Consider the following 17,631-nt stretch of genomic DNA (forward strand, 5'->3'; position numbering starts at 1 on the left):
ACACTCCATTCATATATATGGTGAGGCACAAGCTCCAACTCGGTTTTACAGTGAAATATGCAGGAACTTGAAACCGACACTAGGAAACAGACTGAGAAACCAGAGTAAAAGTTTCCCTGCAACCCGTTCCCTTTGTGCTAGATGAACGAACGTCTCTCCACATGCTCATTTCTGAGAGATAATTGTGTGTGAAAGCCGTCCTTCACCTTGCAAGTTGGGAACACTAAGTTTCTTTTCAGTTGCAAACTACACTCCATACATACATATGGGGAGGCACAAGGACCAACTGTTTTACAGTGAAAACTGCAGGAATTTCAAAAGGGCTCTAGGAAACAGAATGAGAAACCAGAGTAAATGTTTCTCCTGCAACATGTTCCAATTTTTTCGATGAATGAAAGTCTCTCCACATGCTCAGTTCTGAAAATTAAGTGTGTGTGAAAGCCGTATTTCACCTAACTTGTTGGGAACGCAATGTTTCTTTTCAGTTGAAAACTACACTCCATACATATATAAGGGAGGCAGAAGCACCAAATCAATTTTACATGGAAAACTTCAGGAACTTCAAACTGGCACTAGGAAACATACTGAGAAAGAAGAGTAAAAGTATTTCCTCCTACCCGTACATTTTCTGCTAGATGAATGAATGTCTCTCCACATGCTCAGTTCTGAGAGATAAGTGTGTGTGAATGCCGTCCTTCACATAGTTTGTTGGGAAGAGAAATTACTTTCAGTTTGCAAACTACACTCCATACATATATATGGGGAGGCACAAGCTCCAACTCAGTTTTAAAGTGAAAACTGCAGGAGATTCAAACCGGCACTAGGAAACAGAATGAGAAAACAGAGTAAAATTTCTCCTGCAAACCTTTCCCTTTGTGCTAGATGAACGAACGTCTCTCCCCATGCTCAGTTTTGAGAGATAACTGTGTGTGAAAGACGTCCTTAACATTGCTTGTTGGGATCACAAAATTTCTTATCTGTAGAAAACTACAATCCATACATATATATGGGGATGCACAAGCTCAAAATCGGTTGTACTGTGAAACTGCATGAACTTCAAACCAACCCTAGGAAACAGACTTATAAACCAGAGTAAAAATTTCTTTTGCATCCCGTTCCTTTTGTGCTAGATGAACGAATGTCTCTCGACATGCTCAGGTCTGAGAGAAAAGTGTGTGTGAAAGCCGTCCTTCACCTAGCTTGTTGGGAACACAAAGTTTCTTTTCAGTTGCAAACTGCACTCAATACATATATAAGGGGAGGCACAAGCTCCAACCCTGTTTTACAGTGTAAACTGCAGGAACTTGAAACCGGTACTAGGAAACAGATCGAGAAACCAGAGTAAAAGTTTCTCCTGCAACACGTTCCCTTTGTACTAGATTAACGAACGTATCTCCACATGCTCAGTTCTGAGAGATATGTGTGTGTGAAAGCCGTCCTACACCTAGCTATTTGGGAACACACAGTTTGTTTTCAGTTGCAAATTAAACTCCATATATATATAAGGGGATGCCAAAGCACCAACTCTATTTTACTGTGAGAACTGAAGGAACTTCTAAAAGGCACTAGGAAAGAGACTTAGTAACCAGGGTGAAAGTTTCACCTGCAACCCGTTCCCTTTGTGCTACATGAACGAACGACTCTCAACATGCTCAAATCTGAATAGATAAGTGTGTGGGAAAGCCGTCCTTCACCTAGCTTGTTGGGAACACAAAGTAACTTTTCAGTTGCAAACTACAACAAATACATATATATGGGGAGGCACAAATTCCAACTCGTTTTTACAGTGAAAATTGCTGGAACTTAAAACCGACACTAGGAAATATACTGAGAAAACAAAGTAAAATTTTCTCCTTAAACCTTTCCCTTTGTTCCAAATGAACGAACGTCTCTCCACATGCTCAGTTCTGAGAGATAAGTGTGTATGAAACCCGTACTTCAACTAGCTTGTTGGGAACACAAAGTTCTTTTAAGTTGCAAACTACAATCCATACATATATATGGGAAGGTACAAACTCCAACTCGGTTTTACAGTGAAAACTGCAGGAACTTCAAACCAGCACTAGGAAAGAGACTTAGTAACCAGAGTAAAAGTTTCACCTGCAACCCTTTCCCTTTGTGCTAGATGAACGAAAGTCTCTCCACATGCTCAGTTTTGAGAGATAATTGTGTGTGAAAGACGCCCTTCAACTAGCTGGTTTGGAACCCAAAGTTTCTTTTTAATTGCAAACTACACTCCATAAATATATATGGGGAGGTACAAGCACCAACTAATTTTTACAGTGAAAACTGCAGGAACTTCATACCGGCACAAGGAAACAGTGTGAGAAATAAGAGTAAATGTTGGTCCTCCCAACCGTTCCTTTTGTGCTAGATGAATGAACGTCTATCCACATGCTCAGTTCTGAGAGAAACGTGTGTGTGAAAGCGGTCCTTCTCCAAGCTTTTTGGGAACACAAGTTTCTTTTTAGTTGCAAATTACAATTGATTCTTATATAAGGGGACGCACAAGATCCAACTCGATTTTACAGTGAAAACTGCAGGAACTTCAAACCGGCACTAGGAAACAGAGTGAGAAACCAGAGTAAAATTTTCTCCTGCAAAACGTTCCCTTTGTGCTTGATGAAAGAACGTCTCACCACATGCTCAGTTCTGAGAGATAAGTGTGCGTGAAAGCCGTAGTTCACCTAGCCTCTTGGGAAATCTAAGTTTCTTTTAGGTTGCAAACTACAATCCATACATACATATGGGGCTGTACAAGCTACAACTCGGTTTTACATTGAAAACTGCAGGAACTTAAAAATTGCTCTAGGAAAAAGTATGAGAAACGAGAGTAAAATTTCTACTGTAACATGTTCCCTTTTTGCTTGATGAATGAACGTCTCTCCAAATGCTCAGATCTGAAAATTAAGTGTGTATGAAAGCCGTATTTCACCTAGCTTGTTTGGAACACAAAGTTTCTTTTCAGTTTCAAACTACACTCCATAAATATATAAGGGGATGCAGAAGCACCAACTCGGTTTTACAGTGAAAACTGCAGGAATTTCATAAAGCTACTAGGAAATAACTGAGAAATAAGTGTAAAAGTTTCCCCTCCCAACCATTCCTTTTGATCTAGATGAATGAATGTCTCTCCACATGCACAGTTCTGAGAGATAAGTGCGTGTGAAAGCCGTCCTTCCCCTAGTTTGTTTGGAAAAAAAGTTACTTTTCAGTTGCAAAATACACTAAATAAATATATATTGGGAGGCACAAGCTCCAACTCGGGTTTTCAGTGAAAACTGCAGGAACTTCAAACCGGCACTAGGAAACAGACTTAGAAACCAGAGTAATAGTTTCCCATTCAACCCGTTCCTTTTGTGGTAGATGAACGAAAGTCTCTCCACGTGCTCAGTTCTGAGAGATAAGTGTGTGTGAAAGCCGTCCTTCACCTAGATTTTTGGGAACACAAAGTTTCTTTTCAGTGGCAAACTACACTCCATACATACATATTGGAATGCACAAGACCCAAAACGAATTTACAGTGAAATGTGCAGGAACTTCAAACTGGCACTAGGACACAGACTGAGAAACAAGTGTAACAGTTTCATCTGCAACCCTTTCCATTTGTTTTAGATGAAAGAATATCTCTCCACATGCTCAGTTCTGAGACATAAGTGTGTGTGAATGAAGACTTTCACATAGCTTGTTGGGAAAACAAAGTTTCTTTTAAGTTGCAAACTACACACCATACATATATACGGGGATGCACAAGCACCATCTCGTTTTTTGAGTGAAAACTGCAGGAATTTCAAACCGGCACTAGGAAACAGACTGAGAAACCAGAGTGAAAGTTTCTCCTGCAAACCGTTACCTTTGTGCTAGATGAACGAACGTCTCTCCACATGCTCAGTTCTGAGAGATATGTGTGTGTGAAAGTCGCCCTTCACCTAGCTTGTTGGGAACACAAAGTTTCTTTTCAGTTGCAAACAACACTCCATTCATATATATGGTGAGGCACAAGCTCCAACTCGGTTTTACAGTGAAATATGCAGGAACTTGAAACCGACACTAGGAAACAGACTGAGAAACCAGAGTAAAAGTTTCCCTGCAACCCGTTCCCTTTGTGCTAGATGAACGAACGTCTCTCCACATGCTCATTTCTGAGAGATAATTGTGTGTGAAAGCCGTCCTTCACCTTGCAAGTTGGGAACACTAAGTTTCTTTTCAGTTGCAAACTACACTCCATACATACATATGGGGAGGCACAAGGACCAACTGTTTTACAGTGAAAACTGCAGGAATTTCAAAAGGGCTCTAGGAAACAGAATGAGAAACCAGAGTAAATGTTTCTCCTGCAACATGTTCCAATTTTTTCGATGAATGAAAGTCTCTCCACATGCTCAGTTCTGAAAATTAAGTGTGTGTGAAAGCCGTATTTCACCTAACTTGTTGGGAACGCAATGTTTCTTTTCAGTTGAAAACTACACTCCATACATATATAAGGGAGGCAGAAGCACCAAATCAATTTTACATGGAAAACTTCAGGAACTTCAAACTGGCACTAGGAAACATACTGAGAAAGAAGAGTAAAAGTATTTCCTCCTACCCGTACATTTTCTGCTAGATGAATGAATGTCTCTCCACATGCTCAGTTCTGAGAGATAAGTGTGTGTGAATGCCGTCCTTCACATAGTTTGTTGGGAAGAGAAATTACTTTCAGTTTGCAAACTACACTCCATACATATATATGGGGAGGCACAAGCTCCAACTCAGTTTTAAAGTGAAAACTGCAGGAGATTCAAACCGGCACTAGGAAACAGAATGAGAAAACAGAGTAAAATTTCTCCTGCAAACCTTTCCCTTTGTGCTAGATGAACGAACGTCTCTCCCCATGCTCAGTTTTGAGAGATAACTGTGTGTGAAAGACGTCCTTAACATTGCTTGTTGGGATCACAAAATTTCTTATCTGTAGAAAACTACAATCCATACATATATATGGGGATGCACAAGCTCAAAATCGGTTGTACTGTGAAACTGCATGAACTTCAAACCAACCCTAGGAAACAGACTTATAAACCAGAGTAAAAATTTCTTTTGCATCCCGTTCCTTTTGTGCTAGATGAACGAATGTCTCTCGACATGCTCAGGTCTGAGAGAAAAGTGTGTGTGAAAGCCGTCCTTCACCTAGCTTGTTGGGAACACAAAGTTTCTTTTCAGTTGCAAACTGCACTCAATACATATATAAGGGGAGGCACAAGCTCCAACCCTGTTTTACAGTGTAAACTGCAGGAACTTGAAACCGGTACTAGGAAACAGATCGAGAAACCAGAGTAAAAGTTTCTCCTGCAACACGTTCCCTTTGTACTAGATTAACGAACGTATCTCCACATGCTCAGTTCTGAGAGATATGTGTGTGTGAAAGCCGTCCTACACCTAGCTATTTGGGAACACACAGTTTGTTTTCAGTTGCAAATTAAACTCCATATATATATAAGGGGATGCCAAAGCACCAACTCTATTTTACTGTGAGAACTGAAGGAACTTCTAAAAGGCACTAGGAAAGAGACTTAGTAACCAGGGTGAAAGTTTCACCTGCAACCCGTTCCCTTTGTGCTACATGAACGAACGACTCTCAACATGCTCAAATCTGAATAGATAAGTGTGTGGGAAAGCCGTCCTTCACCTAGCTTGTTGGGAACACAAAGTAACTTTTCAGTTGCAAACTACAACAAATACATATATATGGGGAGGCACAAATTCCAACTCGTTTTTACAGTGAAAATTGCTGGAACTTAAAACCGACACTAGGAAATATACTGAGAAAACAAAGTAAAATTTTCTCCTTAAACCTTTCCCTTTGTTCCAAATGAACGAACGTCTCTCCACATGCTCAGTTCTGAGAGATAAGTGTGTATGAAACCCGTACTTCAACTAGCTTGTTGGGAACACAAAGTTCTTTTAAGTTGCAAACTACAATCCATACATATATATGGGAAGGTACAAACTCCAACTCGGTTTTACAGTGAAAACTGCAGGAACTTCAAACCAGCACTAGGAAAGAGACTTAGTAACCAGAGTAAAAGTTTCACCTGCAACCCTTTCCCTTTGTGCTAGATGAACGAAAGTCTCTCCACATGCTCAGTTTTGAGAGATAATTGTGTGTGAAAGACGCCCTTCAACTAGCTGGTTTGGAACCCAAAGTTTCTTTTTAATTGCAAACTACACTCCATAAATATATATGGGGAGGTACAAGCACCAACTAATTTTTACAGTGAAAACTGCAGGAACTTCATACCGGCACAAGGAAACAGTGTGAGAAATAAGAGTAAATGTTGGTCCTCCCAACCGTTCCTTTTGTGCTAGATGAATGAACGTCTATCCACATGCTCAGTTCTGAGAGAAACGTGTGTGTGAAAGCGGTCCTTCTCCAAGCTTTTTGGGAACACAAGTTTCTTTTTAGTTGCAAATTACAATTGATTCTTATATAAGGGGACGCACAAGATCCAACTCGATTTTACAGTGAAAACTGCAGGAACTTCAAACCGGCACTAGGAAACAGAGTGAGAAACCAGAGTAAAATTTTCTCCTGCAAAACGTTCCCTTTGTGCTTGATGAAAGAACGTCTCAACACATGCTCAGTTCTGAGAGATAAGTGTGTGTGAAAGCCGTAGTTCACCTAGCCTCTTGGGAAATCTAAGTTTCTTTTAGGTTGCAAACTACAATCCATACATACATATGGGGCTGTACAAGCTACAACTCGGTTTTACAGTGAAAACTGCAGGAACTTAAAAATTGCTCTAGGAAAAAGAATGAGAAACCAGAGTAAAATTTCTACTGCAACATGTTCCCTTTTTGCTTGATGAACGAACGTCTCTCCAAATGCTCAGATCTGAAAATTAAGTGTGTATGAAAGCCGTATTTCACCTAGCTTGTTTGGAACACAAAGTTTCTTTTCAGTTTCAAACTACACTCCATAAATATATAAGGGGATGCAGAAGCACCAACTCGGTTTTACAGTGAAAACTGCAGGAATTTCATAAAGCTACTAGGAAATAACTGAGAAATAAGAGTAAAAGTTTCCCCTCCCAACTTTTCCTTTTGATCTAGATGAATGAATGTCTCTCCACATGCTCAGTTCTGAGAGATAAGTGCGTGTGAAAGCCATCCTTCCCCTAGTTTGTTGGGAAAAAAAGTTACTTTTCAGTTGCAAATTACACTAAATAAATATATATTGGGAGGCACAAGCTCCAACTCGGGTTTTCAGTGAAAACTGCAGGAACTTCAAACCGGAACTAGGAAACAGACTTAGAAACCAGAGTAATACTTTCCCATTCAACCCGTTCCTTTTGTGGTAGATGAACGAAAGTCTCTCCACGTGCTCAGTTCTGAGAGATAAGTGTGTGTGAAAGCCGTCCTTCACCTAGATTTTTGGGAACACAAAGTTTCTTTTCAGTGGCAAACTACACTCCATACATACATATTGGAATGCACAAGCCCCAAAACGAATTTACAGTGAAATGTGCAGGAACTTCAAACTGGCACTAGGACACAGACTGAGAAACAAGTGTAACAGTTTCATCTGCAACCCTTTCCATTTGTTTTAGATGAAAGAATATCTCTCCACATGCTCAGTTCTGAGACATAAGTGTGTGTGAACGAAGACTTTCACATAGCTTGTTGGGAAAACAAAGTTTCTTTTAAGTTGCAAACTACACACCATACATATATACGGGGATGCACAAGCACCATCTCGTTTTTTGAGTGAAAACTGCAGGAATTTCAAACCGGCACTAGGAAACAGACTGAGAAACCAGAGTGAAAGTTTCTCCTGCAAACCGTTACCTTTGTGCTAGATGAACGAACGTCTCTCCACATGCTCAGTTCTGAGAGATATGTGTGTGTGAAAGTCGCCCTTCACCTAGCTTGTTGGGAACACAAAGTTTCTTTTCAGTTGCAAACAACACTCCATTCATATATATGGTGAGGCACAAGCTCCAACTCGGTTTTACAGTGAAATATGCAGGAACTTGAAACCGACACTAGGAAACAGACTGAGAAACCAGAGTAAATGTTTCCCTGCAACCCGTTCCCTTTGTGCTAGATGAACGAACGTCTCTCCACATGCTCATTTCTGAGAGATAATTGTGTGTGAAAGCCGTCCTTCACCTTGCAAGTTGGGAACACTAAGTTTCTTTTCAGTTGCAAACTACACTCCATACATACATATGGGGAGGCACAAGGACCAACTGTTTTACAGTGAAAACTGCAGGAATTTCAAAAGGGCTCTAGGAAACAGAATGAGAAACCAGAGTAAATGTTTCTCCTGCAACATGTTCCAATTTTTTCGATGAATGAAAGTCTCTCCACATGCTCAGTTCTGAAAATTAAGTGTGTGTGAAAGCCGTATTTCACCTAACTTGTTGGGAACGCAATGTTTCTTTTCAGTTAAAAACTACACTCCATACATATATAAGGGAGGCAGAAGCACCAAATCGATTTTACATGGAAAACTTCAGGAACTTCAAACTGGCACTAGGAAACATACTGAGAAAGAAGAGTAAAAGTTTTTCCTCCTACCCGTACATTTTCTGCTAGATGAATGAATGTCTCTCCACATGCTCAGTTCTGAGAGATAAGTGTGTGTGAATGCCGTCCTTCACATAGTTTGTTGGGAAGAGAAATTACTTTCAGTTTGCAAACTACACTCCATACATATATATGGGGAGGCACAAGCTCCAACTCAGTTTTAAAGTGAAAACTGCAGGAGATTCAAACCGGCACTAGGAAACAGAATGAGAAAACAGAGTAAAATTTCTCCTGCAAACCTTTCCCTTTGTGCTAGATGAACGAACGTCTCTCCACATGCTCAGTTTTGAGAGATAAGTGTGTGTGAAAGACGTCCTTAACATTGCTTGTTGGGATCACAAAATTTCTTATCTGTAGAAAACTACAATCCATACATATATATGGGGATGCACAAGCTCAAAATCGGTTGTACTGTGAAAACTGCATGAACTTCAAACCGACCCTAGGAAACAGACTTATAAACCAGAGTAAAAATTTCTTTTGCATCCCGTTCCTTTTGTGCCAGATGAACGAATGTCTCTCGACATGCTCAGGTCTGAGAGAAAAGTGTGTGTGAAAGCCGTCCTTCACCTAGCTTGTTGGGAACACAAAGTTTCTTTTCAGTTGCAAACTGCACTCAATACATATATAAGGGGAGGCACAAGCTCCAACCCTGTTTTACAGTGTAAACTGCAGGAACTTGAAACCGGTACTAGGAAACAGATCGAGAAACCAGAGTAAAAGTTTCTCCTGCAACACGTTCCCTTTGTGATAGATGAACGAACGTCTCTCCACATGCTCAGTTCTGAGAGATAAGTGTGTGTGAAAGCCGTCCTTCACCTAGCTTGTTGGGAACACAAAGTTTCTTTTCAGTTGCAATCTACACTCCATATATTCACAAGGGGAGGCACAAAATCCAAGTCGGTTTTACATTGAAAACTGCAGGAACTTAAAACCGGCACTAGGAAACAGACTGAGAAACCGGAGCAAAAGTTTCTCCTGCAACCCATTCCCTTTGTGCTAGATGAACGAGCGTCTCTCCACATGCTCAGTTCTGAGACATAATTGTGTGTGAAATCCGTCCTTCACGTAGCTTGTTGGGAACACATAGTTACTTATGATTTGTAAACTACACTCCATACATATATATGGGGAGGCAGAATTTCCAAAACTGTTTTACAGTGAAAACTGCAGGAACTTCAAACCGGCACGAGGAAACAGTCTGAGAAATAAGAGTAAAATTTCATCTCCCACCCATTCCTTTTGTGCTAGATGAATGAACGTCTCTCCAAATTCTCAGTTCTGAGATATAATTGTGTGTGAAAACCGTCCTTCACGTAGCTTGTTGGGAACACAAAGTTTATTTTCATTTGCAAACTACAGTCCATTAATATTTATGGTGATGCACAAGTTCCAAATCGGTTTTACAATGAAATCAGCAGGAATTTCACACCGGCAATAGGAAACACTCTTAGAAACCAGAGTAAAATTTCCCCTGCAACCCGTTCATTTTGTGGTAGATGAAGGAATGTCTCTCCACATGCTCAGGTCTGAGAGATAATTTTGTATGAAAGCCGTCCTTCATCTAACTTGTTGGGAACACAAAGTTTCTTTTCAGTTGCAAACTACACTCCATAAATATATATGGGGAGGCAGAAGCTCCAAATCGGTTTCACATTGAAAAATGCAAGAACTTCAAACCGGCACTAGGAAACAGACTGAGAAACCAGAGTAAAATTTTCTCCTGCAACCCGTTCCCATTGTGCTTGATGAACGAACATATCTCCACATGCTCAGTTCTGAGAGATAAGTGTGTGTGAAACCCGTACTTCACCTAGCTTGTTGGGAACACAAAGTTCTTTTAAGTTGCAAACTACAATCCATACATATGTATGGGGAGGTACAAACTCCAACTCGGTTTTACAGTGAAAACTGCAGGAACTTCAAACCGGCACTTGGAAACAGACTTAGAAACCAGAGTAAAAGTTTCTCCTGCAACCCTTTCCCTTTGTGCTAGATGAACGAAAGTCTCTCCACATGCTCAGTTTTGAGAGATAATTGTGTGTGAAAGACGCCCTTCAACTAGCTGGTTTGGAACCCAAATTTTCTTTTCAGTTGCAAACTACACTCCATAAATATATATGGGGAGGTACAAGCACCAACTAATTTTTACAGTGAAAACTGCAGGAACTTCATACCGGCACAAGGAAACAGTGTGAGAAATAAGAGTAAATGTTGGTCCTCCCAACCGTTCCTTTTGTGCTAGATGAATGAACGTCTATCCACATGCTCAGTTCTGAGAGATACGTGTGTGTGAAAGCGGTCCTTCTCCAAGCTTTTTGGGAACACAAGTTTCTTTTTAGTTGCAAATTACAATTGATTCTTATATAAGGGGACGCACAAGATCCAACTCGATTTTACAGTGAAAACTGCAGGAACTTCAAACCGGCACTAGGAAACAGAGTGAGAAACCAGAGTAAAATTTTCTCCTGCAAAACGTTCCCTTTGTGCTTGATGAAAGAACGTCTCACCACATGCTCAGTTCTTAGAGATAAGTGTGTGTGAAAGCCGTAGTTCACCTAGCCTCTTGGGAAATCTAAGTTTCTTTTAGGTTGCAAACTACAATCCATACATACATATGGGGCTGTACAAGCTACAACTCGGTTTTACAGTGAAAACTGCAGGAACTTAAAAATTGCTCTAGGAAAAAGAATGAGAAACGAGAGTAAAATTTCTACTGTAACATGTTCCCTTTTTGCTTGATGAATGAACGTCTCTCCAAATGCTCAGATCTGAAATTTAAGTGTGTATGAAAGCCGTATTTCACCTAGCTTGTTTGGAACACAAAGTTTCTTTTCAGTTTCAAACTACACTCCATAAATATATAAGGGGATGCAGAAGCACCAACTCGGTTTTACAGTGAAAACTGCAGGAACTTCAAAAAGCTACTAGGAAATAACTGAGAAATAAGAGTAAAAGTTTCCCCTCCCAACCTTTCCTTTTGATCTAGATGAATGAATGTCTCTCCACATGCTCAGTTCTGAGAGATAAGTGTGTGTGAAAGCCGTCCTTCCCCTAGTTTGTTGGGAAAAGAAAGTTACTTTTCAATTGCAAATTACACTAAATACATACATATTGGGAGGCACAAGCTCCAACTCGGGTTTTCAGTGAAAACTGCAGGAACTTCAAACCGGCACTAGGAAACAGACTTAGAAACCAGAGAAATAGTTTCCCATGCAACCCGTTCCTTTTGTGGTAGATGAACGAAAGTCTCTCCACATGCTCAGTTCTGAGAGATAAGTGTGTGTGAAAGCCGTCCTTCACCTTGTTCATTGGGAACACAAAGTTTCTTTTTAGTTGCAAACTACACTCCATACGTACATATGGGGACGCACAAACTCCAAGTCGGATTTACATTGAAAACTGCAGGAACTTCAAACCGGCACTAGGAAACACACTGAGAAATAAGAGTAAAAGTTTCTCCTGCAAACCATTCCCTTTGTACTAGATTAACGAACGTATCTCCACATGCTCAGTTCTGAGAGATATGTGTGTGTGAAAGCCGTCCTAAACCTAGCTATTTGGGAACACACAGTTTGTTTTCAGTTGCAAATTAAACTCCATATATATATAAGGGGATGCCAAAGCACCAACTCTATTTTACTGTGAGAACTGAAGGAACTTCTAAAAGGCACTAGGAAAGAGACTTAGTAACCAGGGTGAAAGTTTCACCTGCAACCCGTTCCCTTTGTGCTACATGAACGAACGACTCTCAACATGCTCAAATCTGAATAGATAAGTGTGTGGGAAAGCCGTCCTTCACCTAGCTTGTTGGGAACACAAAGTAACTTTTCAGTTGCAAACTACAACAAATACATATATATGGGGAGGCACAAATTCCAACTCGTTTTTACAGTGAAAATTGCTGGAACTTAAAACCGACACTAGGAAATATACTGAGAAAACAAAGTAAAATTTTCTCCTTAAACCTTTCCCTTTGTTCCAAATGAACGAACGTCTCTCCACATGCTCAGTTCTGAGAGATAAGTGTGTATGAAACCCGTACTTCAACTAGCTTGTTGGGAACACAAAGTTCTTTTAAGTTGCAAACTACAATCCATACATATATATGGGAAGGTACAAACTCCAACTCGGTTTTACAGTGAAAACTGCAGGAACTTCAAACCGGCACTAGGAAAGAGACTTAGTAACCAGAGTAAAAGTTTCACCTGCAAACCTTTCCCTTTGTGCTAGATGAACGAAAGTCTCTCCACATGCTCAGTTTTGAGAGATAATTGTGTGTGAAAGACGCCCTTCAACTAGCTGGTTTGGAACCCAAGTTTTCTTTTCAGTTGCAAACTACACTCCATAAATATATATGGGGAGGTACAAGCACCAACTAATTTTTACAGTGAAAACTGCAGGAACTTCATACCGGCACAAGGAAACAGTGTGAGAAATAAGAGTAAATGTTGGTCCTCCCAACCGTTCCTTTTGTGCTAGATGAATGAACGTCTATCCACTTGCTCAGTTCTGAGAGAAACGTGTGTTTGAAAGCGGTCCTTCTCCAAGCTTTTTGGGAACACAAGTTTCTTTTTAGTTGCAAATTACAATTGATTCTTATATAAGGGGACGCACAAGATCCAACTCGATTTTACAGTGAAAACTGCAGGAACTTCAAACCGGCACTAGGAAACAGAGTGAGAAACCAGAGTAAAATTTTCTCCTGCAAAACGTTCCCTTTGTGCTTGATGAAAGAACGTCTCAACACATGCTCAGTTCTGAGAGATAAGTGTGTGTGAAAGCCGTAGTTCACCTAGCCTCTTGGGAAATCTAAGTTTCTTTTAGGTTGCAAACTACAATCCATACATACATATGGGGCTGTACAAGCTACAACTCGGTTTTACAGTGAAAACTGCAGGAACTTAAAAATTGCTCTAGGAAAAAGAATGAGAAACCAGAGTAAAATTTCTACTGCAACATGTTCCCTTTTTGCTTGATGAACGAACGTCTCTCCAAATGCTCAGATCTGAAAATTAAGTGTGTATGAAAACCGTATTTCACCTAGCTTGTTTGGAACACAAAGTTTCTTTTCAGTTTCAAACTACACTCCATAAATATATAAGGGGATGCAGAAGCACCAACTCGGTTTTACAGTGAAAACTGCAGGAATTTCATAAAGCTACTAGGAAATATCTGAGAAATAAGAGTAAAAGTTTCCCCTCCCAACCTTTCCTTTTGATCTAGATGAATGAATGTCTCTCCACATGCTCAGTTCTGAGAGATAAGTGCGTGTGAAAGCCGTCCTTCCCCTAGTTTGTTGGGAAAAAAAGTTACTTTTCAGTTGCAAATTACACTAAATAAATATATATTGGGAGGCACAAGCTCCAACTCGGGTTTTCAGTGAAAACTGCAGGAACTTCAAACCGGCACTAGGAAACAGACTTAGAAACCAGAGTAATAGTTTCCCATTCAACCCGTTCCTTTTGTGGTAGATGAACGAAAGTCTCTCCACGTGCTCAGTTCTGAGAGATAAGTGTGTGTGAAAGCCGTCCTTCACCTAGCTTTTTGGGAACACAAAGTTTCTTTTCAGTGGCAAACTACACTCCATACATACATATTGGAATGCACAAGCCCCAAAACGAATTTACAGTGAAATGTGCAGGAACTTCAAACTGGCACTAGGACACAGACTGAGAAACAAGAGTAACAGTTTCATCTGCAACCCTTTCCATTTGTTTTAGATGAAAGAATATCTCTCCACATGCTCAGTTCTGAGACATAAGTGTGTGTGAACGAAGACTTTCACATAGCTTGTTGGGAAAACAAAGTTTCTTTTAAGTTGCAAACTACACACCATACATATATACGGGGATGCACAAGCACCATCTCGTTTTTTGAGTGAAAACTGCAGGAATTTCAAACCGGCACTAGGAAACAGACTGAGAAACCAGAGTGAAAGTTTCTCCTGCAAACCGTTACCTTTGTGCTAGATGAACGAACGTCTCTCCACATGCTCAGTTCTGAGAGATATGTGTGTGTGAAAGTCGCCCTTCACCTAGCTTGTTGGGAACACAAAGTTTCTTTTCAGTTGCAAACAACACTCCATTCATATATATTGTGAGGCACAAGCTCCAACTCGTTTTTACAGTGAAATATGCAGGAACTTGAAACCGACACTAGGAAACAGACTGAGAAACCAGAGTAAAAGTTTCCCTGCATCCCGTTCCCTTTGTGCTAGATGAACGAACGTCTCTCCACATGTTCATTTATGAGAGATAATTGTGTGTGAAAGCCGTCCTTCACCTTGCAAGTTGGGAACACTAAGTTTCTTTTCAGTTGCAAACTACACTCCATACATACATATGGGGAGGCACAAGGACCAACTGTTTTACAGTGAAAACTGCAGGAATTTCAAAAGGGCTCTAGGAAACAGAATGAGAAACCAGAGTAAATGTTTCTCCTGCAACATGTTCCAATTTTTTCGATGAATGAAAGTCTCTCCACATGCTCAGTTCTGAAATTTAAGTGTGTGTGAAAGCCGTATTTCACCTAACTTGTTGGGAACGCAATGTTTCTTTTCAGTTGAAAACTACACTCCATACATATATAAGGGAGGCAGAAGCACCAAATCGATTTTACATGGAAAACTTCAGGAACTTCAAACTGGCACTAGGAAACATACTGAGAAAGAAGAGTAAAAGTTTTTCCTCCTACCCGTACATTTTCTGCAAGATGAATGAATGTCTCTCCACATGCTCAGTTCTGAGAGATAAGTGTGTGTGAATGCCGTCCTTCACATAGTTTGTTGGGAAGAGAAATTACTTTCAGTTTGCAAACTACACTCCATACATATATATGGGGAGGCACAAGCTCCAACTCAGTTTTAAAGTGAAAACTGCAGGAGATTCAAACCGGCACTAGGAAACAGAATGAGAAAACAGTATAATTTCTCCTGCAAAACGTTACCTTTGTGCTAGATGAACGAACGTCTCTCCACATGCTCAGTTTTGAGAGATAAGTGTGTGTGAAAGACGTCCTTAACATTGCTTGTTGGGATCACAAAATTTCTTATCTGTAGAAAACTACAATCCATACATATATATGGGGATGCACAAGCTCAAAATCGGTTGTACTGTGAAAACTGCATGAACTTCAAACCGACCCTAGGAAACAGACTTATAAACCAGAGTAAAAATTTCTTTTGCATCCCGTTCCTTTTGTGCTAGATGAACGAATGTCTCTCGACATGCTCAGGTCTGAGAGAAAAGTGTGTGTGAAAGCCGTCCTTCACCTAGCTTGTTGGGAACACAAAGTTTCTTTTCAGTTGCAAACTGCACTCAATACATATATAAGGGGAGGCACAAGCTCCAACCCTGTTTTACAGTGTAAACTGCAGGAACTTGAAACCGGTACTAGGAAACAGATCGAGAAACCAGAGTAAAAGTTTCTCCTGCAACACGTTCCCTTTGTGATAGATGAACGAACGTCTCTCCACATGCTCAGTTCTGAGAGATAAGTGTGTGTGAAAGCCGTCCTTCACCTAGCTTGTTGGGAACACAAAGTTTCTTTTCAGTTGCAATCTACACTCCATATATTCACAAGGGGAGGCACAAAATCCAAGTCGGTTTTACATTGAAAACTGCAGGAACTTAAAACCGGCACTAGGAAACAGACTGAGAAACCGGAGCAAAAGTTTCTCCTGCAACCCATTCCCTTTGTGCTAGATGAACGAGCGTCTCTCCACATGCTCAGTTCTGAGACATAATTGTGTGTGAAATCCGTCCTTCACGTAGCTTGTTGGGAACACATAGTTACTTATGATTTGTAAACTACACTCCATACATATATATGGGGAGGCAGAATTTCCAAAACTGTTTTACAGTGAAAACTGCAGGAACTTCAAACCGGCACGAGGAAACAGTCTGAGAAATAAGAGTAAAATTTCTTCTCCCACCCATTCCCTTTGTGCTAGATGAATGAACGTCTCTCCAAATTCTCAGTTCTGAGATATAATTGTGTGTGAAAACCGTCCTTCACGTAGCTTGTTGGGAACACAAAGTTTATTTTCAGTTGCAAACTACAGTCCATTAATATTTATGGTGATTCACAAGTTTCAAATCGGTTTTACAATGAAATCAGCAGGAATTTCACACCGGCAATAGGAAACACTCTTAGAAACCAGAGTAAAATTTCCCCTGCAACCCGTTCATTTTGTGGTAGATGAAGGAATGTCTCTCCACATGCTCAGGTCTGAGAGATAATTTTGTATGAAAGCCGTCCTTCATCTAACTTGTTGGGAACACAAAGTTTCTTTTCAGTTGCAAACTACACTCCATAAATATATATGGGGAGGCAGAAGCTCCAAATCGGTTTCACATTGAAAAATGCAAGAACTTCAAACCGGCACTAGGAAACAGACTGAGAAACCAGAGTAAAATTTTCTCCTGCAACCCGTTCCCATTGTGCTTGATGAACGAACATATCTCCACATGCTCAGTTCTGAGAGATTTGTGTGTGTGAAACCCGTACTTCACCTAGCTTGTTGGGAACACAAAGTTGTTTTAAGTTGCAAACTACAATCCATACATATGTATGGGGAGGTACAAACTCCAACTCGGTTTTACAGTGAAAACTGCAGGAACTTCAAACCGGCACTTGGAAACAGACTTAGAAACCAGAGTAAAAGTTTCTCCTGCAACCCTTTCCCTTTGTGCTAGATGAACGAAAGTCTCTCCACATGCTCAGTTATGAGAGATAATTGTGTGTGAATGACGTCCTTCAACTAGCTTGTTTGGAACACAAAGTTTCTTTTCAGTTGCAAACTACACTCCATAAATATATATGGGGAGGTACAAGCACCAACTAATTTTTACAGTGAAAACTGCAGGAACTTCATACCGGCACAAGGAAACAGTGTGAGAAATAAGAGTAAATGTTGGTCCTCCCAACCGTTCCTTTTGTGCTAGATGAATGAACGTCTATCCACATGCTCAGTTCTGAGAGATACGTGTGTGTGAAAGCGGTCCTTCTCCAAGCTTTTTGGGAACACAAGTTTCTTTTTAGTTGCAAATTACAAATGAT

Source organism: Camelus bactrianus, chromosome 14 (assembly GCF_048773025.1).
Source record: "Camelus bactrianus isolate YW-2024 breed Bactrian camel chromosome 14, ASM4877302v1, whole genome shotgun sequence".
Taxonomy (NCBI): domain Eukaryota; kingdom Metazoa; phylum Chordata; class Mammalia; order Artiodactyla; family Camelidae; genus Camelus; species Camelus bactrianus.